This window comes from Hermetia illucens, chromosome 5, assembly GCF_905115235.1.
Source record: "Hermetia illucens chromosome 5, iHerIll2.2.curated.20191125, whole genome shotgun sequence".
In the NCBI taxonomy this organism is placed as follows: domain Eukaryota; kingdom Metazoa; phylum Arthropoda; class Insecta; order Diptera; family Stratiomyidae; genus Hermetia; species Hermetia illucens.
Genome location: NC_051853.1, coordinates 32,504,824 through 32,527,956, shown reverse-complemented (window position 1 = coordinate 32,527,956; position 23,133 = coordinate 32,504,824). Strand labels below are relative to the sequence as shown.

General features: G+C 44.5%; 1 protein-coding gene across 2 annotated transcripts in view; it reads left to right on the top strand.

Annotated features, from left to right (window-relative positions):
• The first annotated feature begins 2,523 nt into the window (after positions 1–2,523).
• Positions 2,524–23,133, top strand: part of LOC119657969 (centriolin) — a 154,973-nt gene continuing 134,363 nt past the window's right edge. The window contains exon 1 of one of the 2 annotated variants that reach the window (XM_038065179.1): positions 2,524–3,767. The gene's annotated coding sequence lies outside the window, so the exon portion shown is untranslated. The remainder of the gene's footprint in view (positions 3,768–23,133) is intronic. The other variant, XM_038065180.1, reaches the window with a different exon arrangement.

Genomic DNA, 23,133 nt, shown 5'->3' with positions numbered 1-23,133 from the left:
CCAAGTCTTTGTCAACACCTGTCTATGTCTTATCATCCGAGGTCTGATAATATTACAGGTGTCTGATATTATTACAAATGAAAAACTTGGTAGGCGCACAGGCCTGGTAACCGTACGCGATGTGATCGGAAGACGGTAGTGGCAGAGGATGGGTCACACAATAAGAAGGGGCAACAATTGCATTGTTGGCTATACCGTGCAGTGAAATCCATTTTCCCTAGATGGCCGTCGAGTGGCCGCAGAACAGTAGAGAAGGATGAAAAGGGCAACTGCAGCGTGATTTGAAGTAACTGTGATTGATGACGCGTAGATGTGAATGACGAAATGAACACGATTCAATCTGTTATTCTCTACGGTACTGAAATGTTAGTTGACGTCCTTTACCGCAAACGCCTAACACAAGTACAATAGTGTTGAGCTTTGCTAGGAATGTACGAATATCGGACTACCTGGAAGTCATTGATATTAGAGACAGCAGCAGTTATATTGAACACTATACACGCTCATACCTCCCAAAAGGTGAAGAAGTCAGAAGAGCGGTCGCTCGTGAAGAGAGGGGTCACAATCTCAGTATATCAAATCTGTTTTCGGGGAATCGAACCGGAGGGTGCATTGACCGTGCAACTTGATTCAACCGAAGATGGTTACCGGTACTTGGGTCATGTTACAAAATAGGAACATGTGAATCCGGGTGGCACGTTGAAATTAAGGGGGGAAACCACATTAGGAGTTCTTCAGAATCGATTATTCTTTGTTGGGTAGATCGTTAGCTTTATCTATCCCAGAATACGCTGCAGAAATTTCAAAGTAAAATTCGTAGTCCTTTAGATTGTATGGATGTAGAAACGAGCGATTGGGTCAGGCTCAGGGTTCACAGTCCAGGAGGTAGTCGCTTTATGTCCTTACGAAATCAAAAAAATTATCAAGAACCATCATTTGGGATAATATTATATTTTGAAGGGGCTTTTTCTTACAGAATTAGTGAAAAAGTGATAAAAATTGCTGGACTGTTGACTATTTTCTACTGCAAAATTAAAAGCTGTTTGGTTCCAGATAAAAAAATGGGTTTTAATACGGTTTCCCTCCTTAAGGCATTTAGGAGATGAAAATGGATACACTGCGAGGACTTTTCGCTCCCAATGACCAATGACAACTCTAATTCAAAAGTCTCGCCGAAACCAATTCGAGGACATACTTGTCTTTCATGAGATCTAGACTGAAACATGTCACGTTTAAGGGTTTATCTTCCGAAATACCTAATAACACAGACGCGGTCTTCTACATTTCAAACTTCATCTTCCAGAATTGAAAGCTTAGCTCACAAAGCAGATGAAACCATTTCGCAAAGCATTTGTATGCTATAGGCATGGTGGTTAGGTGGAGTTCCAGATCCGCGGTGAGAATTATCTGGGCTCCTTCGACTTAGTTTCACTCAAGTCTCCACTCCTCCAGTAAACTCCAGAGACCGGGGAAGATTACTCCTTCTCCCTTGGCCAACACTTTTGCCTGGGATCGGAGTAGAGACTTCATTGAAATAAGCAAATGAGAAGGGGCCCGCATAATTTTATCTCTGGGCCCGGATTTTCCCTCAATGTCTCTGGCCAAAATTATTGCAAACACGGTAAGAATCCTTGCCATTCTCATATTACCTAGCAATGGGGCAATGTAATAACTTTACTGTTGAATGGTCAGCTCAGCCTATTCTGAGATAATAGTGCTTTTAGCTCAAATTTTAAACAATGCCAGTTTGGCGCCCAATGTGGGCGACATGGACATGGATTTAGCGTTCTTTAAATCTTTGAAAATGGTCCCACTGAAAAATTTATTGGTTTGACTCTGGTAGGTGATATGAGTTTATATGAGACATTCCCACATTCTTCAAAAAATAGAGAACAATTTAGGAAGACATCGAATATTCATAAATCGAACAATGTACTCTTTAGCAAACAAAAAAATTTCGACCTAAATTTGAAATCCAAAAGTCAAGTGCTCATCGTGGATTTACTCAGCATGCAAAAAACTAAAATCTGAGTAGATCAATACTTTTGCATTCCAGTTTATTACGTAAAATTGAAACCCTTCATCCGTTGAGTGAGATCACTGTATAAGTTATTACTGCTCCAGGCGAAAACATTACGTGAAGTCTTCTGGTATTCGCTCTCTAGTGATCTTGAATGAATGGGACTTGGCTGGGAGCCAGCCTGAGGGATCTGCGTAGCCTCCACACGATCATCACACCATACGTAGATGGCCTAGGTTGGGTTTAGATTGAAAGACGAAAACATTAAAAACACATAATGTATTGCTTAGCCTGGGACCTGCTGGGAACCTACCTCATGCTCCAGCTTCAGGTTCAAAACCTCGACAACATGTTTCTTTCTCTCGGCGAATAGGTACGAGTTTGTAGTGCAAAGCAGGCTGCATCGCTCAATTGATCATTCTAGCTAAGCTAGTCAGGGTACATAGTGTGCCAACTACTATACTTGCTGTGTATAGTTTTCACCATGTAAGCTGGGCATAGAAAGATCGCGATCCTCTTCTTCCGCGGCTCAGTCTAGAGAGTCTAGATGATCTTCGGGACTTTTTGGTCTCAAAGAAACACCAAAACGAAACGAAATTGCATGAAGCTGTTCTACAACTTTGAAAGCAGACCCACCAGATCACGGGTACAGCGCGATCACCGCAATCGCGACACAAGTCTTTGCCATCCAGGTCTTTTTCTTAAGACGACCATTCAGTTAATCGTTAGCGGTTGACCAACGCGATCATATGTGTTACGCTATAGAAAAGATACAAGTTGTGCTGAGGTTGTTGTTGACCGAGAAAAGGCTGGCTGCGCCTGGCGATCTTGAAATTTCGGTGCAGTCTATTAGGACGGGCGAGGTGCTTGCGTACCCTCGGTCGTTGCTATTTTCCGGGAATCTAAGATTTTAGCCTGTATCTGGAGCGTGCTAACCGGCGAAATTTTAACGGTTCCCGAATTCGAAAATCGGTTGATGACTCAAAGATACAAAATAGTACTTAGACAGTGGACAACCGAGTGGCTCAATTCGTGCGCAGTGTGTCAATACTCCAGTGTTGCGACTTGAACTGTGTCGCCAAAAAGCATTTGAAATTTGGTCCGTTACAATAAGCCAAGTGCCCTTGACAAATTCAACTCGATAGATTCTAAGTGACTTGATGGAGATAGATGGATTTGCGAGTATAACTGGGTTTTGCAAGTACCAACGACCGCTCGATCTGAGAAACAACTAAAATTTCCTAAAATAGGTTACTGAATGCGATTGTTGCTTTTGCGTTGCATTCACAAGAAGTGACTGGAGGATATTGTCTTCAAACAGCTGCTCTGGTTGCGACAGAGGGGTTTGAAGGTGTACTGGACCGGCTGGCTTTCGCGTTACTCATTTCGCATTCGCGCGCCTAATGTGAACTATGAGTTGCCTGCGGGGGAGATCATTTTGCTGATTGGAAAAATTGAACGCAACGCGTAATCCTTGCTTCGTTGGAAAGACAGATGTTTCTTGTTAGATACAAGATATGCACGAGTTCGACAAATGTAGACAATCGTGGTGGAAGCTAATGTGCAAATGGTGTGACCATCATTGTGAAGGATAACATGAGATTGTTGGAATGTGATTGTTTTGGTTCTGTTGATCTACTTAAAGAGTTGTAGTTTTAACAATTAACTCGGCAAGCAGGGATTACAAAGACTTTGTGTTATAGAAAAGCTGGATTGGATTTCGAAATTAAGAGATAATCTCCCTATGGTGAGTATGTAGATAATCAAAATAAAATTCCCAAAATGCCATGGGCTCTTTCAAAGACTGTTACTTCTGACTGAAAAAATGTTTTTTGGTTCAGTTCAAAAGATTCTCTTGTCCAGCCCCGTTTCGTCATTTCCCTGTTTTCGTGCTCAATTCAATGAAAATTGTTGAACTTACTAGAAAAGTTGGTCTCCTTTGAATAGCATGACAATAAATCCCGAAATGTGGCCTACCTACTGCTGCTTTCGCCTTCATATTAATTAATTAAGTGATTTACGATGAACGCAACAAAGCAGTCCATTAACTGGCAATTCCCAGTAAATAAAAACCCATAAAGACTCTGCAGAAGCGGAACCTTTCCAGGTGATATTGAATGAGGATATATATGATATGAAATGATCTTAATTTGGTTCTATTTAAGTTGGGACAGTTAGAGAAGGGAGAAGAATCTCCTTTCGAGTTCGGAGTATATAGTTTTCAACCAACTTAGGACTACTTAAGCAGGTCAGTTCGATATTCTGACTTTCAGTAATCGGAATAATACCGTGCGGTGTTAAAGAAATTGTTTCAGTTTATGCCTCATACTTTTTTCCTAAAAATTTGTTAGGTTTTATCTCAGATCTACTCGGCTCAGTAAGATAACGAGTAGGTATCATTTGCATAATCGAAGAGCTTTAAGAAAAATAATCGTGATATTTTTCAGCGAGTGAAGGATGTCGCTGCTGATAAAAGCAAATGACATCGGTAACAGGACGTAGTGCTCGCTTTCGCAAAAATCTAACCTTGGAAATGAGCATGCTTGCGATTGAATTAATGAAAATGCAGACATCATTTTGTTAGAAAAGTGCTACCTCGATCCTGTCAGCAGGCGCAGCCTTACAATTCTGTTTTTGGCTCTTCTGAAAATATAGGACTAATTGTTTATTACGCAACCATATCGTGCCAAAATTGCTACTACTCTGCAGTCAGGCATACTCTACAGGCGAGGCAACAAATACGGCTTTGTAACCCTTCATACATTTCAAACGATCGCATCTTTCGACATTATAGGACTTTCAGCAATGCCCCCCCGAAAATAATTTTAGGTCAGCGTTGCTGATCATTGGGGAACAATACTGAGGAGATTAGGTTACTGATTACTTGAACGCTCATTTGCACGGTTGTCAGCGCTATGCTGTATTCATTGGCTTCTTATTCGGCTTAATAGGCATGGTACAGCCAGCTCCTATTGCCTGTTCTTTACTTCGTAGTAGCTTGTGGGTTTCAATAGAACAGAGAAAATATCACCAGATTAGTTGTTCAGATTATTAAGCGGTGCTGCTAAAGAACAAAACTTCATTAAAATGGGTTCATTGTCTGTCTGTCTGGAGAATTGGAGGTGCTGGAAAACATCGAAAGCCGCAGTGTGGGACATTACAAACTCCAAACCCAGATCTCCTCATCCGCTATGCTGCATGGAGCTGCCTATTGGCATTGCATCATGGAGTGTCCGCTTTTCGTAAGCGCTCTAGCGTGCGAAACTCCTCCTGAATATAGCTCGGGGTGGCCGTAACTCTATTCCATACTATAATACTTGGAATACAAACATTTGCGAAATGATCGCTTCCACTTGTAAGGATCTCTAATCAAGGTATTTCCTCTCACTAGTAAATCTCGGGCACACCAGCAGTTCGTGCTTCAATCTTCCCATTTACTTAGACATTCTGGACAGAAGGGAGAATCGTCATGTCGAAAACAGTGTAAATACCGGCGGTCTCTCCTTTGTCCGGTTAGAATACAATAACACAAACAAGGTTAGGTACGAGGTAGCTAACATGTGTCGGTGACGCCTAAATAGTTAGCGTTGAATATATGTAATGTTTTTCTTCCACCATACAAATTCAAGCAATGCGCCGCGAGACGAATCTCATGTCTGTAGTATTCTTGGATAGTGGACATCTCCATGGCTGTGGATAATGCAAAGGGGTCATCTGTGAGAATTATCCCTACATTCCTGCCACAGCACAACATTAAGGGCCTTCATGCAAATTGGTGATACATGCAGGAAAATGGATAACAACACTCTGGCTAGCAAAAGCCTCCTCGGTGTTTTGTGTCCTCCAATGTTCGGCATCATGTCAGTTAGTGCAACTACAATTTTTCTGAGCAATTGATCTACGGGGCCCAGCTTTCAGCTTTACCATTACCGCTCCCAGGTCATTTGTATAAGGGAAAGTAGCAGCTCTGTAGAAACTGTAAGAACAACGATGAATAGTTGTGTGGTAAGAGGTCGATATTTCGTATTTATTGCACCCTCAAAAAACCTCAGTATAGTAGAACGGTTGCCATGATGGACTAGGAGGCAACTTAATTTTGCAAATGAAAAGTAAATATAAGTGTAAATGAATAATGGAGCCAGTGCCTAGAATTCAATTCAGTATTGTCTAAACTATAAGGAGTCACCCCGAGGTGCTCGCCATTCCTCACTCCTCAATGTGGCGTACGTGTTGAAATATCCTTTTATCGATCACGTTATTCTACATGGGCAAACGCCCCATTCAGTTTCTTGAAGTGGCTAGTATAGTATTATGCAAGTTTTATCGGCGACCGCTTCCTTGTCTGACTAGATGATGATGAAGATGATTACCTGACATGGTCAGCTTTTACCATATATTTCGTTTTTAATCTGTTTTTGTAGGAGAAAAAGTCCTCCTTGACTTAGCGATGTGGAGGACCTTCGCCATTAGGGTTCATTCATTGGTAAGTAGTGCGATTCCTGTCTCAAAGTCACCATCGGAATGCAGAATATGGTCACCAAGGTACTGTCAAAAACGAAGCAGGGTTTGACCAGCGCGACGCGTACTCTTTGCCTCTATATTCCTATGATCGGAAAATCAGAGGACCGGCAGATGACTGTAAGCATATTGCCCAAACTGTTCAGCGAGTCTCTACACTGCCCCATCAGACTAGAGAATGGATTATGCCTTAGCTATCGACAGGCTTCCAGAGCAATCAGTACCTTCTCTTGGAATACATTGGCGTATTCTGGAAAACCGCAGTTTAAATGATATCACGATATCCTTCGATGCTTTGTTAATTTTAAAACTTGTATTCGTGACCCATTTTCGGGTTAAATTGGAAAGAAATTTGGTAATAATCTAAATGCATACAACTACGTATGGGTAGAGGTAGGAAGGGGGGGGGGGGGGGCGGGTATCTGAAACAGAAAGGTGCTGATAGAGGGGAAGTTTTTTCTTCACGTTTGGAGGGTTGTGGGGGTTATCTTCGTCCAAAGCTCATGGTGCAAGGGATTACTAAAAAGCGCTTATTAATCCTTTGAAAGAAGTCCCTTATAGGGGTGGCATAACTTTTTCGGGACTAGTGGCCGCTAGGGCTTTTTAGCTGAAATTTCTACAGCATATTCTGGGATAGCTAAGCTAACGATCTATACAATAAAAAAAGTTAGTTCTGAAAACCACCTAATGTGGTTTGCCCCCTTTAAGAAGTGGGACATGAAAACCTGGGTCACTGCTCCTTAAACTACCACATAGTAAAAATTGAGATGGTGATCTCGGTTATATACAGCCAATGTGAGGAGGAGAATGAGATGGTACGGCACGTGTTACGCAGCTTTGGGGATATTCCAACCGATATAAAATAAAACAAAACCGTTTTTATTTTTTTGACTTTATTTACTTTAAAACGTCACACTTCTCCGTTCTCATCGCGTCGACGGTCCACCCGAGAGTCTCTTGTCATCTTGATATCCCTCGCCTCGGTCTCCTGTCAGGTCGTCAGCTGTTTCCACGGCGGTTCAGTGCTGTAGCAGAGACAAATTGGCGGTCTCGTTCAGGTTCGCACCTCTAGTCTGCTGCCACATCACACCGCCCCCAGCTGAAACCACACGAGTTCAACGAAGCAAACCGTCCGCGCGATCCCGCCAATGGGGGTCACCGGGCGAATTGATGCTTCGCAGGCAATTTATCGAAGCGGCCGCCGGCTCATCGAAAGCCTTCAGCCCCAACAAAGATACCTACTTGAGCTCGACTCGGACGTGGATGGTAGCAGCGGTTACCAAGGAGCATCCCTCAGAATGAGGACCTGTGATCAAGTGTCGAGGTCCCTGGTGGTGTTGACCTCCGTTGTCGTGTGTCGGGAAAATGGAGTCGGTTCCAACTTCGAAACCGCTTCCCTGAGCAGACGACGCATTCCATAGTCGCCTAACTCTACTTTGATGTCCAGCGTAAGGTCGGCGGGGGGATGCACATTCTCTCCGAACACCATCTCCGCGGGGCTACCCGTGAAATCCTCTCGTTAGGCTCTGCGGAGGCCGAGGAAAATGAAAACCATGGAACGCGACCACGACGGATCGTCGCGAGCCATTAAGGCAGCCTTTAGTGTCCGCTGCCAACGTTTCATGCCAGCCATTGGACTCTGGATGGTATGCAGTACGCACTTCAGGTATGCGATGCACTGTCTGGCCCAAGAGTTTACGTAATTGTTCATGGATGGCCTGAAATATTTATCAGTGACTAACCGGTTCATCGTTCTGATACCTGGATGCGCATCGTGTATTGTTTTAAATACTTCCCTGCGAAAACAGGCCGGAATGAATGGCCTGTCTCCCTTATCTGAGGCCTCGCAGAGTAAATAAGCGTTTGAACCCAAAATAGCAAACTCCTTAAATTTATATTTCAGTCTTGAGGCTCTGAAGCTCTGGGTCCTCTTTTTTGCCTCAGCGATTGTCGTATAATCGACAGCAACGGGGACTGTAACTTCCGAGATTCGAGACAAAGCGTCTGCAGCAGCATTGTCTTTTCCAGACACGTGTTGGATGTCAAGAGTAAACTGTCTGATATAACTCAAGTGCCGATGTTGGCGGGGGACGTTTTTCCGGGGTTTTGTCTTAACGCGAAAGTAAGAGGCTTGTGATCCGTGAACACGTTGAACAACCTGCCCTTAAGGGAGGTTATGACGAGGTACGCCGCGAGTAGCTCATGATCGTAGGCGCTATAATTACGTTGTTCTGGGTTGAGATGTTTTGAAAAGAAGCTCAACGGTTCCCAGATTTGATTCACCCGTTGGTGAAGAGCAGTGCCTTCAGCTGTATCTGAGGCATCGATGGACACAGCTAGGGGTACATCTAGCTGAAGAAATGCCACCAGTGTTGCACCAACAAGCTGTTGTTTGACGGACCCAAGCGCATGGACGGTCTCAACAGACCACGCAACCTCGCGGGAGTCTGTAGTTTTGGGTGTAGGCAAGTAGGCGTTCAGGATCGTGATGAGCGGCCTTGGGCAAGAAACGATGATAGAAGTTTAACATGCCCAAGAACCTTCGAAGATCCTTTACCGTGGTTGATAGTGGAAAGCTCTTTATTGCCTCAATCCTGTCTAGATCAGGTTGGATGCCGTCAGGGGTCAAGTGGCCGAGAAATTTTACCTGTCTCTGCAAAAATTTGCATTTCGTAAGACAGAGTGGGTGAAACTCTGGAAAATTTGCGCAACGTTGCACAAGCTCGAATCGTCCGAATGGTGTTCAGATAGCCGTTTTTGGAATGTCTTCGGGAGCGACAGGGATTTGGTGGTACGCCTTGGCTTGATCCAAGGTCGTTAGCAGTTCATTAGCGATTGCGCAAAATCATGGATGAGTGGAATGGTGTATCAGTCTGGAACTGTCTGAGCATTCAGACGCAAAAAATCTCCACGTACGTCACGAAAGCGTTTTACGCAGTCCCAGACGTCAACCTGTCTATAGGTTGGGGTGGGTGAAGAGTTCGCGGCCGCTAGTCGTAGGTTTTGTGGAATTAGGGTGTTCAGACGGGGTACAGGGAGAACCAACACCTCAGCGTCCGTGTCGACCAGGAAGGAAAATCTGCTTAGGGGGTCGAAGATTGTAAGGCGACGTGGTACCGCGCTTTGGGTAGCCGTGGCGTTCAGATTCGCAAATTTGCGGTGGTGTTCAGGTCTACTAGATCTATACGAAAATACCTGGGTAAGGACTTCTTCAATGAAGAATCTGCGCGCTTTCTTCTTTTGGAGGGCCATCGAATAGGCGATTTCGGGGATTGTTAAAGGGCTGAGTGCTTGGAGAGAGCAATTTGCCCCACTAAACCAAACTAACTATTTTCGTTCTAAATTGATCAAGGATTCATCCGACGTTTCCGTTTAGTTTAAGTTTTTGAGACTGAATCTTATATATAGTATACATATGGACGAAGATACAAATCTTTCCAAATAGTTTTCCAAAATAAGTGAAAGCTAACTTGTGTTCTATGAAAAAACCTGAGAACGACAGGGAATTGAAAATTAATGATAAATGTTTACGCTTTACAATTCAAGTGTAATAGATTAGCAGCGATGCCAACTAACAAAGCCACAACTGTCTTGACATCCGACAGTTCTAGCGTACCATCTAAAAAAATCCCTTGTGGATGGAGGAATGTCCACTTCACACCATAAATCCTTCCACTGAATCCCTTAGTTTTTCACAATGCACCTCTCCTATTCCAGATTGCAACATTTAGTATGCTGCTTAATACTTCATGCCTACCTGTCTGTATTATTCCATATTGGGTCACGCAGATTCAAGTGTTTGTCTTTTCAGATACTTTCTGTACCGTGACGATTAATCTTGCAATGGTCTTTCTTCGGCAACATTGTCGCTGCACGATACACTATCAAAGTTTAAAATCGTTGGCCTAGACCTTTTTCCATGCGGATCTTCTAAGAGGTGTGTAGAATATAATATCTTTCCTCTGAATACGCCGTGAAAATGCCGTCCGTTGTTTTAAAGATATAAATGTGTAGACACCATAGATACTAACCACGATGCCGACAGTGGCTGCAAAAAATCGTTATTTCTGCTAGACTTAAAAATTATTACTATTGGCCTTCGATTCGCATTCGAATTCCTACCTTATTGTATCTTGTATCTGCAGTAGCTGTGCTGTGTAGCTTAGGCTAGTTAATGCTCGTTCATTGTTATTATTTTTGCTTGTAATAATTTAGAGGATTTTTTGAAATGTGTTTCTACCGCTCGGCTCTCATTTCGTAAAGCACTTTAAGTCTTCAATTTGGATCCGACATTTTGCCGCCGTTTCGGAGCAAAAGCGATTATATATTATTATTATTCCATTTGATTGCAGCTGTGAGATAGTCCGACGGAAAACCACTTATCATTTACATTTTTTCGTGATATTCCACGCATTTGACTTTCTTTATTTTATCTGCATCTGGTGGGATTACAAAATGTTATCTTCCTATTTTTAGCTACAAAAATTTCGGTTCTTTCTTCATTTTTATCTTTTTTTTATTTCACATTCCTTTTGCAAATTTTAACGGATTGCATAAATATTTGGTGGGCTCTACCCACAAGACTTCTGCTAGTGAATTGTTTATAGGAAAAATATGCTAATTTCTACCTTCTTCTATCAAATATGTCTTCTGAGGTTTTGGTTCCTATTCCATTAAGTATCTGCTGCTTACTTTCCCTTAGAACATTGCTTAACAATCATGCCGGTGTCCTTGGTACTACTATTGAGGTACCTGCACAGATTGCAAAATTCTATATTGGTCAAATACCGATGGTCAAAAGCCATAAGAGCAAGGTCGCCTACTAAAGACGGTGACGGCATTACTACTAAGAAGCAGATCAAGATACTTGAAACCGCTGGCCCATTCAGTATTGGTAGTTATCGATATGATTCAATTTGTGGAGGCGGATGATATAGAGTGTTAGAAAATATTCACCTGATAGCCAATATTTATGACCTCATTACAATTCCATTTTCATACCCCAACTATTTCACCATCATCCAATTTGCTTCACAAAGAGGAACTAACTTTCTTCATTGGTCATTTAATTGGGTGAAAATTCTTGCCAGTGATATTTTCTTTTTAGTTATGCACGTAAAATTGCATAATTTTTAATTTTATAATTATTTCTGGGGTACCTTAACTAACAAAACTAAACCCAGGTAAGGGTCAGCTGCCCCCAAAAAATTCATATTCATGTATATATTTTTATGTACATAGTACGTGCGTATCCAACTTAAATACGATAAAACTTGATTCAATCTTAACTTACCTATCTAACTGTTGTCAGTGGAAAAGAAAAAGATTTACTGGGTCCATTACAGTTGATGCTATTCCAGCTTGAAGTCATTAGTATTTTTTTTAATAGCACCCACATACGCTCTCCGGTTGATGGAAATTTCGCAAAAATGTTACTCTTTTCATTATTTAATTGAAAGAAAATATATTTTGCTCCAAAGTATTTTTTATTTGATAGTAGGAGCTAAGAGTGGTATTCACTTTTACACGGCTTGAAAAAAATAGAAGCTCATTTATGGAAATAGTTTTATTCGAAGAATAATTCCGAAGTTTTTCAACGCCTGAAAGGTTATTATCTTCAAGAATAGTATTCCATATAGGAAAAGTAGTTATACGTTTTATGGGTTGAAGTAGATAGATATTGAATTAATTAAGATACAATAATTTCCACGGTTGAAAAATCTCTTCCTACACTTTACATTTGAGAAGATATTTGGAATGTCTTTTATATTAACCGCTACCCTCCGGAAGGCTCTATTTTTTTCGAGAGTATGTTAGGTGAGTGCGTTTACGCATAGAGTGTTGGACTCCCGCAACAGTACGCTGACTACCAACTAAACATCTCCCTGTATCAGAAAACTAGCCTGGAACCGTTTGACACATTGCTTCGGGCTAGCCCTCCCGGTCTCCAGGCTTTGGGAGCCTTCAAGTCAGGGAATTCCTTTCACCAACGGGTGGGGAGGGGAGGAAGGGAGTTGTCAGTTCAGGGAACCCCTTACCGTCCCATTCCTCCGCCGGACGAGTTCAATCTCCTTCGCAATAAAAAAAGCCCGAACATCATGCGCAATACGATTCCAGCTGCCGCCGCTCTTCAGCATCTCTGATAATGTTGTCTGGAGGGAGCACCCTTGTGACTGCATAAAGCTGCTGACGAAAGCCGCCCCATCTCGTCCGCCACTCCATTGCAGAACACACAATCAGGAGATCGCGCCTTCCCAATCCTGTGCAGGTAACACTCCATGCCCACTTAGAAGTTGGGTAAGGAAGTAATCAATCTCACCGCGCGTTTTGTTCAACCACGGGTATTAATTGCCGATGAGCCGCGCAGTTCATCTGCCCCTTGGTTCATTTTGCCAAGAAAGTTGTCGCTCGGTAAGGGTGCGTTGACGTTTTCCACGGGCAACCACCTCTCTTCATTTCTCGCCCGTTCGGTGGTAGATTGCTTTGCTCTCCTTGGCAAGGAGGGCAACGGGGATCACTCCCGCGATCACAATCACAGCCGGCTCGGAGACGGTGCGATAAGTAGACGCCACTCGCAAAGCACCTCCTTGTCAAGGGCATCAGCCCGTACCGCCGCGCCATAGAGCAGAACCGACTGCGTTGCTCCCATAAGGGGAGCCATTCGCCATTAGCCGACTCAAGGGCGCGACTCCTGCTGCAACCTTGTCCGCTGCTGCTTTGATTTGCTCAAAGAAGCTCATCTTCGAGTCGAACATTAAACCAAAGTATTTAACCACTGGTTTTGACTATATAGTCAACTCGTCGGTCGATATGGGATGCAGGGTCGGGATTTTCCTTCTGGTCAAGACGACTACTTCGATTTTTTCTAGGGCAAGGCTGAAACCGTCAGCAGTCATCCATCCGCTTACCCGTCACATCAATATGCCAAGTCTGCTTTGCACCTGTTCAACAGTGGGTCCTGCAACAAGTGCTGCAACGTCGTCTGCATAACCGACCAGGCGCGACTCTTCGGCATATCGAGTCTCAGCAGACTATCATTGGAAGCGTTCCAGAGGTCCGGCCCTAGGATGAATTCCTGTGCTACTCCCGACGTGATTTCCATACTTCTTTGTTCCTCTAGCGACTCATAGAGCAGGGAGCGGTCGTTCAGATAATCCCTCAATATCCGCAAGAGATAACTTGGCACGTGGAATGAGTTTTCTAATGTGCCTAGCATATCTGTCCATCTTACCGAATTGAAGGCATTTCTGACATCAAGCGTTATGAGGAGCACTATCCGTCGAAATCGGCGACTGTGTGCCTCGGCTCGATTAACCGCATCTACGACCTCCATGACAGTATCTGCTGTGGATCTCTCTGTTCTGAACCCGAACTGCCTTGGGGGTAAGTCCCTGGCAGCGCGGATCGCTTCAGCGAGTCTACTCCTCATGAGATTCTCGAGAACTTTCCCGGCCGTGTCAAGCATACACAATGGTCGGTATGCAGACGGGAGCACTGAGTCTCCTTTACCCTTGTTGATCAACGCGAGTCTGGCCACTTTCCAGTGGCAAGGAAAAATGTCCTCTTTCAAGCAAACGTTGAACGCCTCAAGCAGCAATTCTGGCCGTTGGCGGAACACCAGTTTGTAAACTTCCGCCGGGATGCTATTAGGACCTGGCGCCTTCTTGTTTTTCATAGTGAGAACCGCTTCTTTGAGTTCTCTCATTATGAAAAGGGCGCAATCTTCGACGCTTTCCGCGCTATTGACATCAACTCGTACAGGATGTCTGGGGAACAATGCCCGCACAATGCGGTCCATCTGGTCGGTACTTAGTATGCAGGGCCTCCGCAGAGCCCCAATTTTCCGGGTGATAAGCTTATAGGCAAGTCCCCACGGGTTCTCATTCACCTTGTTGACAAGGTTCTGCCAGCCGCGAGCTTTTCTTTTATTTATAGCGCAGCGGAGTCTCCTTTTTGTTGATCTATACTGTGACTTTATGGCGTATGCCTTCTCGTTGGTGTGCAAACGTTGAGCTAAACGGCGGAGCTTTTGACACTCCCTCCGTAGGTCGGCAATTTCTGTGGTGCTCCTTCAGGGCAAGGAAGCCTCATACGCCTTTGTCTGCTCTAGGAGCTTCGACGAACTTCCCGATATTCACTCTCGCGACATTGCACAGGCACAGGGAGCGTCGTGTTGGAGCAAGTATCGTCAACCACCTCGAACGCGATGTACTGATGATCGCTTGCCGAGAAGTCTTCTAGGACTCGCCACCCGTCCACCGATGATGCCAGAGATTCCGACGCAAAATTGATATCAGGAATGCTTCCTTAACAGCCTGGGCGCCGAAACGTTGATGTGGATCCGGTGTTTAAAACTACGAGTCCGGTTCTTGCGGTCATTTCCAGAACCCATCTCCCTCTGGCGTTTGACTGAGGCATGTCCCATTCAAGGGCCCTGGCATTAAAGTCACCGTCCACAACGATTCGTCCCTCCGTGCTCGAAACGGCGTCCTCTAGAGATCAAGCCGGCCCCGAAAGTCCGACATCGTCTCGTTTGGCGTCAGGTAAACGCTAAAAAAACGTTATCCCTAAACACCGGATCCAGACAAACTCGTTCCCCCGGTCTTCGGCAAAAACACGAAGTTGAACGTCGTCCCAAACCCAAATGGCAGCGGTGCCCGATAAGTCGAGATGTCATGAGGACGGGTCTTTGTTCCGGTATTGCTCGCTAATTAGCACAATATCAGCATTTATTTCCGCAGCGAACTGTGCTAGCAACTGGTGAGCGGTTGTACTCCAGTACATGTTAGTTTGTAAAATGCGGATCATACCGTTCGCACCCTAGCCCATTCAAATTCCGCCCTGAAGATTGGACTGGCTCCTGATACATATCACAACTACGACCTTGGCAAAGCTACGCGCACATCATCCCGTCGACGTCGACAGAGAGTTGCCGGCGGCTCCGGAGACTCCCAGTGTGTCCCGAAAAGCTCTTCACCGAGAAACTTTCTCGAGGCTACCACCTAGGACGCAGGTATACTGCCAACTAGGGGGTCAGAACTACTTACTCGGGAATTTCGGGGATGTCACAGCCCGCATCGTAGGCAACCCATTAAAGGTCGTTGGCGACCCCTGAGAGGAAGGTTCTACTGTCTGTGAAGCACTGAATCTATAATCAGAAGTGCTGCAGAAGGGATGATAGTTTCAGCAAAAAAAAACTTTTTAAGGTACATGGAGGTTTCAGGATTTACTATGAGCATTTACCAGTGACATATATGCTTTCTTTGGAAGTGAGTTGGTTTCGTGACTACATTTAAAATCGCATTTTAAAAGACCATGGCCCTACTTGTCTATCATCATCATTAACGGCGCAACAACCGGTATCCGGTCTAGGCCTGCCTTAATAAGGAACTCCAGACATCCCGGTTTTGCACCTAGGTCCACCAATTCGATATCCCTAAAAGCTGTCTGGCTCCATCTTAGGCAGGGTCTGCCTCGCCTTCTTTTTCTACCATAGATATTGCCCTTATAGACTTTCCGGGCTGGATCATCCTCATCCTTAGGGATTAAGTGACCCGCCCACCGCAGTTATTGAGCCGGATTTTATCCACAACCGGACGGTCATGGAATCGCTCATATATTTCTTCGTACATCCTCATGTAGGGGCCAAAAATTCTTCGGAAGATTCTTCTCTCGACTGCGGCCAAGAGTTCGCAATTCTTCTTGCTAAGAACCCAAGTCTCTGAGGAATATATGAGGACTGGCAAGATCATTGTCTTGTAAAGTAAGAGCTTCGACACTATGGTAAGACGTTTCGAGCGAAACAGTTTTTGTAAGCTGAAATAGGCTCTGTTGGCAGCCAACAACCGTACGCGGGTTTCATCGTGGTAGCTGTTATCGGTTGTGATTTTCGAACCTAGATAGGACAAATTTTCAATGGTCTCAAAGTTATAGTTTTCTATCTTTACTCTTCCCGTTTGACCAGTGCGGTTTGATGTTGTTTGTTGGTTGGTTTTCGGTGCTGACGTTGCCACAATATATTTTGTCTTCATTGATGTGCAGCCCAATATCTCGCGCCGCCTGCTCCATCTGCATGAAGGCAGTTTGTACGTCTCGGGTCGTTCTTCCCATGATGCCGATATCGTCAGTATAGGCCAGTAGTGGGGTGAACTTAAAGAGGATCGTACCCCTCGCATTTACCTCAGCATCACGGATTACTTTCTCCAGGGCCAGGTTAAAGAGGATGCATGGTACGGCATCCCTGGCCCCGCACATTGATCAGGGTGAGCCTAGTGAGTCTTATCAATTTCGTCAGGATACCAAATTCTCTCATGGCCGTGTACAGTTTTATCTGGCCTATGCTATCATAGGCGGCTTTAAAGTCGATGAATAGATAGAACAGCTGATGTCCATATTCCAACAGTTTTTCCATCGCTTGTCGCAGAGAGAAAATCTGACCCGTTGCTGATTTGCGTGGGGTGAAGCCTCTTTGGTATGGGCCAATGATGTTCTGGGCTATCCGGCCTAGCAAGATAGCGGAGAATATCTTATAGATGGTACTGAGCAACGTGATACCTCTATAATTGCTGCATTGTATGATATTCCCCTTTTCATTTATGGGACAGATAATGCCTCTTTGCCAATCGTCAGGTATTGATTCGCTGTCCTACACCTTGAGCATCAGTTGATTGGTTTGATTGGTTTAGCCCTGGGAATGAGACTCGTTACACTAAACGATGCGTATGTTTTGGGTTCTAATTCTCCTATCTTCCAGCTGATACTAAACGTTATCCCAGTTCTAGGTGCAAATTGAACCCTTTCACTTGATATGCCACATGATCATATTCTGGAAAAAATTTTAATAGCCCCCTTTACATGGATCTCTTGTCACTGCATCTAAATGTCATTCACATAGCACACACTCTTATTAAATTTCGTGGCAATAGTGCTAGCCGTTTCTAAGTAAACTGGGTTTGACAGACAGACGGACACGAAGGTCCTGGGGGATTTAATATGAGTACTTGCCATGTATCAAGACATAATTCCTTTGGCTTGTCCGAACGCAAATTGATTTGGGGACCACCATCAGAGCCTCACCGGAACCGCGGTGCTGGATGCAGGGTCAACATTCATTCTATTGGATGCGAGGCTTATCTAACACACGCACAGATAGACAGAAGGCCAGAGAGAGAGCGAGGGACAAATCAAAAAAGTTGGCTTTAAGAAGAGCTGATTGCCGCTTTTTGTGTCAGAGTCGTTTCTAGCTGTCTTGGATGTCCTAAAGCTGGTATGCCCTTTAGTTCAAGGACCATTAAATGAATTTTCTGAGTAAATTCTGATAAGTAAATCTATATTTTATATGAAGATTTATCTGAAAACTATTGCCTAGATAGTAACTAGTCTCCCTAATTAGTAGAATTCCCATGGCAGTGCAAAGAATCTATATATAAAACCATAGCAGGGCTATGACTATCTCGCCTGCAGTTCATTCCCTTCAAAGAGTTTATTCAAATCCTAAATGACCTCCCATATTTTGTTGGCAACAATCGGACCTACAGGCCTTTGACACCAAAATTTTAAATATTCCACAGCTCGCCTTGCCTGCCGTCAGCTTTAATTAAGAAACAACCATACCAGGATCTTCCACGAAACCAGTTCCATGTTTTATACTCTTATTTGTAAATCTCCCTCGCATCTTATCTGCCGCCTCCCAATTCGTGCAGTTTCACAAAATATTATGCAAATTCTTGACGATAAAAAATCCGAATAATTTCTGAAACTTTTCTTTTTACGGGATAACAAGAGCTCCAAATCTGGATTTGAAAGCCAGTACTCACCGGGCGGACTCCAATAACTCAATTATTAATCGGGTTGGAAAAAACAGTCGCCAGTCATCACCTGTGATATTTCCTCTACGCACATTATCTCCCTTGGCAATAAAAATTCAATAAAATTGCGATAGGCACCGATAACACGTTCAACTAATTTTCCACATGGGTGGTGAATTTTAATTGAAATCGAGGCTGGAACGGTCCACGACCTTGAGATTGGCGAAACCACAAAAGCCTCTTAGCATCTCTGCCAAGTGAGATCTAATTAAATTCTGATTTATCAGTGTCTTATGTTAATTTGCTCCGCATCGAGACCAAAGAGCCGGCAAGAGCCTCCATTGGAATGTAAATTGCGCGGACGAAGCAGAATAGGGACACCACTGAAGGATGCGTTAGAATAGGTCCAGAAGAATGTTGGTTCCAAATGGGTGCTTCGCTGAGTGTGCTGGAGATGAATGTAAGTGACGCGCCGGTCTAGATAATCTGGGCTGAGATCATTACAGAGAAGCATCAATCATGCACTATTAAGTGTATATTTCGGTTACAGATACTTCTGTTTTTTGCGGACTGTTCAGACTCTTAAGGTCTTTCCTAGATTTTCATGCAAATGTGCTGCGTGACATTTCGAACGTGGGCAAACCTACAGTTCACAAAACTTTTTTTGGGCCACGAATCTGGGTCACTCCGAACTACTTGCAATAACTAATGGTTCTGGTAAAAAACTGGTGCCTCTAACAAATTGTGGTTCTGGACTTTTCACATGGAAACTACGCAGACACCTGCTCGACATTAGAGCCAGCAAAAAACAAGCGTCTCCAGCAGAACCAATTTTTCAAGCTGAGAAATTGGTCTGAAGCGGCTTAAAGTCTTGAGCTGCTCCCTGCCATCATCTCCCTGCGCATCTTGGTTGGAATAAAGAAAACGCCAGACACCTTACGTACCGTCGCATCCTGATATATTACGTTATCTCGCAACATGACTATTTCCTGTATATTTACAAGATATCGTGTCTCCGCGATATAAATCGCGCAAATGTTCAAACATGTTCTGGAAGTGATGTGCACGCGTGGGATGCAAGATGCCATTTATTATTTCGATTACAGGTGAACTACGTAATTAGATCAACCTCCTCTTCTGCTGCTCGGCTCATCGGTTTGGTTGCTCTGGTTGATTCCGATAATCTGGTTGCACCGCGGTTGACCAGATTAAACGAATTAGATGGACGGGTAGACAGAAGGCGGGCAGCGGGACGGAGGAGTCGGACAGTGGAAAGAATCAGGTAATTATCAGACATGTTGCATGTTGCTAACAACTTTCTTGCAGGCCAGAAAAAACTGGGAGATGTTATGGTCAAGTGGAAAGACCATTTGCCGGGGCGACATGGCTCTGTTCTGAATGGAAGCATTGCTGTTCGTTGACTATGTTCCCGGCGTAGTTTCTATTGACTGAATGTTTGAAAGTGGTTGCGTGATCTCCACCCTCGCACTTCTTGTTTACAGAAAAGCTGATAGTTGATTGACATCAGAATTACTTGCTCATGTTGCCCATGATTAGAGAAGATCAGTAAAATCTGAGGAGGAAGCTGTCTTCCGTGCATGTGGATGTTTGCTTAGATTCCCGCTATTTACTAATTTCTTGATGATTATTATCGGTATATTGGAGGTGATTAAGCATCTACAATGTATTTGTGCAATAACGTTGTACCATTGTATGTAGAAGATGACCTGTCGCATTTGTACAGAAAAAGGAATCGTGTTTCTTTGAGGAAGTCTCTCACTAAGCCATCTAAGAATATTGTTATCCATGGCTTAATTAAAAATTCCTTTTATAAAAATAGTTCCTTTGTTTACTATAGCTCTTTTTAAGTCAAACAATTTTTCTGAAATTGTAATACCCCCTAAATTACTTACACTAATTACCTGGAATAAGCTAGATGAACAGTTAGTTCCCCATATGGGTGTCAACAACAACCTGGCGCTCCTCGGTTTAAAGATTTCCAGACTTTCTGCGGCGTCTAGTTTGTGGAGTTTATTTTTACCTACCGCTTAGTCTGCCCTATATATATACTGGTGTATTCTGGGCATGTGATCTTATAGATCCCGCTCCCTTCCTCCTTGAATTTCGGGTCCTTTACGCTCCCAAGTCGAGTTTTAAGTTGCGCATGTCTGCTTGTTGGAACAGCCTCTATTTTAAATCCTTTAAGCGCATTACTGATTCTCGGCCACAACGAGGTGTATATAATGCTCGATCTCACTGTTGTATGTTGTTTTCTGTTTTTCACAGCCTATTTCAAAATCTCTCACAGTGGAACATAACATCCTCCGGGCCCTCGGGTGTAGCGGCGCGTTCGGGACAGTCTGGAGACACATCCAATCCGAAGCGATGTAAGTACTTCCTGTATCCACCGTGTCCCATAAGGAACTGTGTTAGGTCGTAATTTAATTCATTCTCCATGGTTGCGTTCGGCCCATCTTTCAATACACGGGAATTATCCCACCATTGCTGCCATCACCTGTACACTTCCTTCCTACTGGCTTTTAGGAAACCCGCAGTCATTTCGGCCGGATTCACCCTCCTTCTCCGCTAGAGACAGTGTGCCTCATTCGCCAGAAGATCCAATGAAATCATTCCCGCGATGACACACACTGCCTCTCCCTGATACCTGATACCATTCGGTATGCCGAACTTATCCTTCTCTGGTTCGCTGTGTTATCCAGTGCGCACGCGTATAGCTAGGTGGATTTCACGACCCCTGTGATAAGCAGCTGGAGATTAGATATTGGCCCTCAAATATTTGGCATTATCTTTGCTAGAGATGAACTAGCCTTTGCTGCCTTTTCGGGAGCATAATTCAGGTGCCCCTTGAAGCTCACCTTGGTATCGATCATTACCCCCAGGTATCTTATGATCGATTTTGAAACGACCTCGTGATTACCAACGCGAATTTTGACAGTGTTGTTTTTCCTGCGATTGGTAATAAGGACCGTCTCCGTCTTATCTTCCGCCAGGTCCAATTTCACCATTTGGAGCCATGCTTTGATAGCATGAATGGTTTCACTTGCATACAGTTCCACGTCCTGGCGGTCTTTCGCAACCACTACCACTGCCAGGTCGTCTGCAAAACCAATCGATGCTGCCTCCATTCGCACGCGAAGGCCGAGCACTCCGTCATACATTATGTTTCACAGCAGGGGCCCCAGTACGGAGCCTTTGGAAACACTTGCTGTCACAATATATTCCTTCGGTCCGTCCGCCGGATCGTACCAAAGAAGTCGCTGCGAAAGGTAACTCTCGATTATCCGAGCTAAGTAACCAAGGACACCCAGTTTAGCCAGGGTGCCCCTAATCCAAGCCCAGTTGGCTGAGTTAAAGGCATTTCTGACATCCAGCGTTCCCACAGTGCAGCACTTACCAGTGGCCGATGCCTCCCGGGCCAGGTCCACGACCGTTGCAATGGCATCAACTGTGGACCGCGCTCTACGAAACTCATACTGCCGTTCCGATAGACCACCCACTAGCTCGACGAATGGAAGCAGCATATTATTCTCTCCAACGTCTTCCTCATAGTGTCTAAAAGACAGATAGGGCGATATGAAGAACGTGCGCCAGGTGGTTTTTGGGACTTCGGTAGCAGAACCAACCTCTGCCTTTTCCACTGAGCGGGAAACACTCCTTCAACCATGCATGATTCAAATGTACTTATGAACCATGCGGGCCTGATTTTAGCTACCAACTACAGGGTTTTGTTCGGAATCCCGTCCAATCCCGGAGCCTTATTGTCTGCAAATCGCCCACAGATCTCCCGTAGTTCCCGTTCGGTCACCTCGGGGATTTTGAAGACGTCCTGTTAAACCATTGGATGAGGTCCACTTTCTTTCAAGTGACTTGTTGTGAGAAAAGGATTGCGATTATTTTGAACAAGAGTCGCGTGAGCGTCAATTGGGGTGATTTTTGTCGACAAATCTTGTTCATTACAACCTTGTTAGCAGCCCCCCACGGGTTCGTATTTGCTTCAAGGCACAATTGCTTGTAGCAATTTCGCTTACTTTCCCGTATAGCCTTCTTAAGGCTACCTCGAAGATCGCAGCATTCTTTCTCCGACTGCTGATGTTCTGGCTTCCCTCTGGTCCTTTGGCAAAGCCTCCTACTGGTTCCTACTGTAATGGAACTTGCGTCGCGGCATTGTAGAGTCGCAGGCCTCAGTTGTCAGTTGGCATAATTGGCTCACTTTTTCCAGCGGTGTTCCCTTCGGGTCGTAACCTCCTTCTAAAGCCGTCAGGAAGTCTCTTCCTCGAGAGCTCTAGCTCACCCAGCTATCTTGGTTTTTCCGCTTATATGCTCACTCGACTGTCTCTTCCTCTGTTCCTGATGTCGAAAAAGATGGCCTGATGGTCACTGTGGGTATAGTGCTCACTCACCCGCCAGACCATCCCTCTTGCCAACGAGATACTGAGGTAGGTTAGATCGGCAATTGAGGCTAGTCCTCTGCCTTAGAAAATGGGCACGCATCCAACGTTGGCGAATACGATGCCCAGCTCCGCGAAGGTTTCAAGTAAGATTTGGCCCCTGGTGTTCATCACTCGACTTCCCCACGCATTGCAATCGCCGGCAATGATTTTGGGGCTGAGGTCTTTAGCGTCCAATACCAAGCCCTCTAGCATCTCCTCAAATTGTGCTAATGTTGCACTAGGAGTAGCATAACAGCTGTAGATATGGACGCTGTTGACTTTCGCCCATACAAAGCCGGCTCCAGGGGATGCCATTGTTTCTTGAATGGCTTGCGGT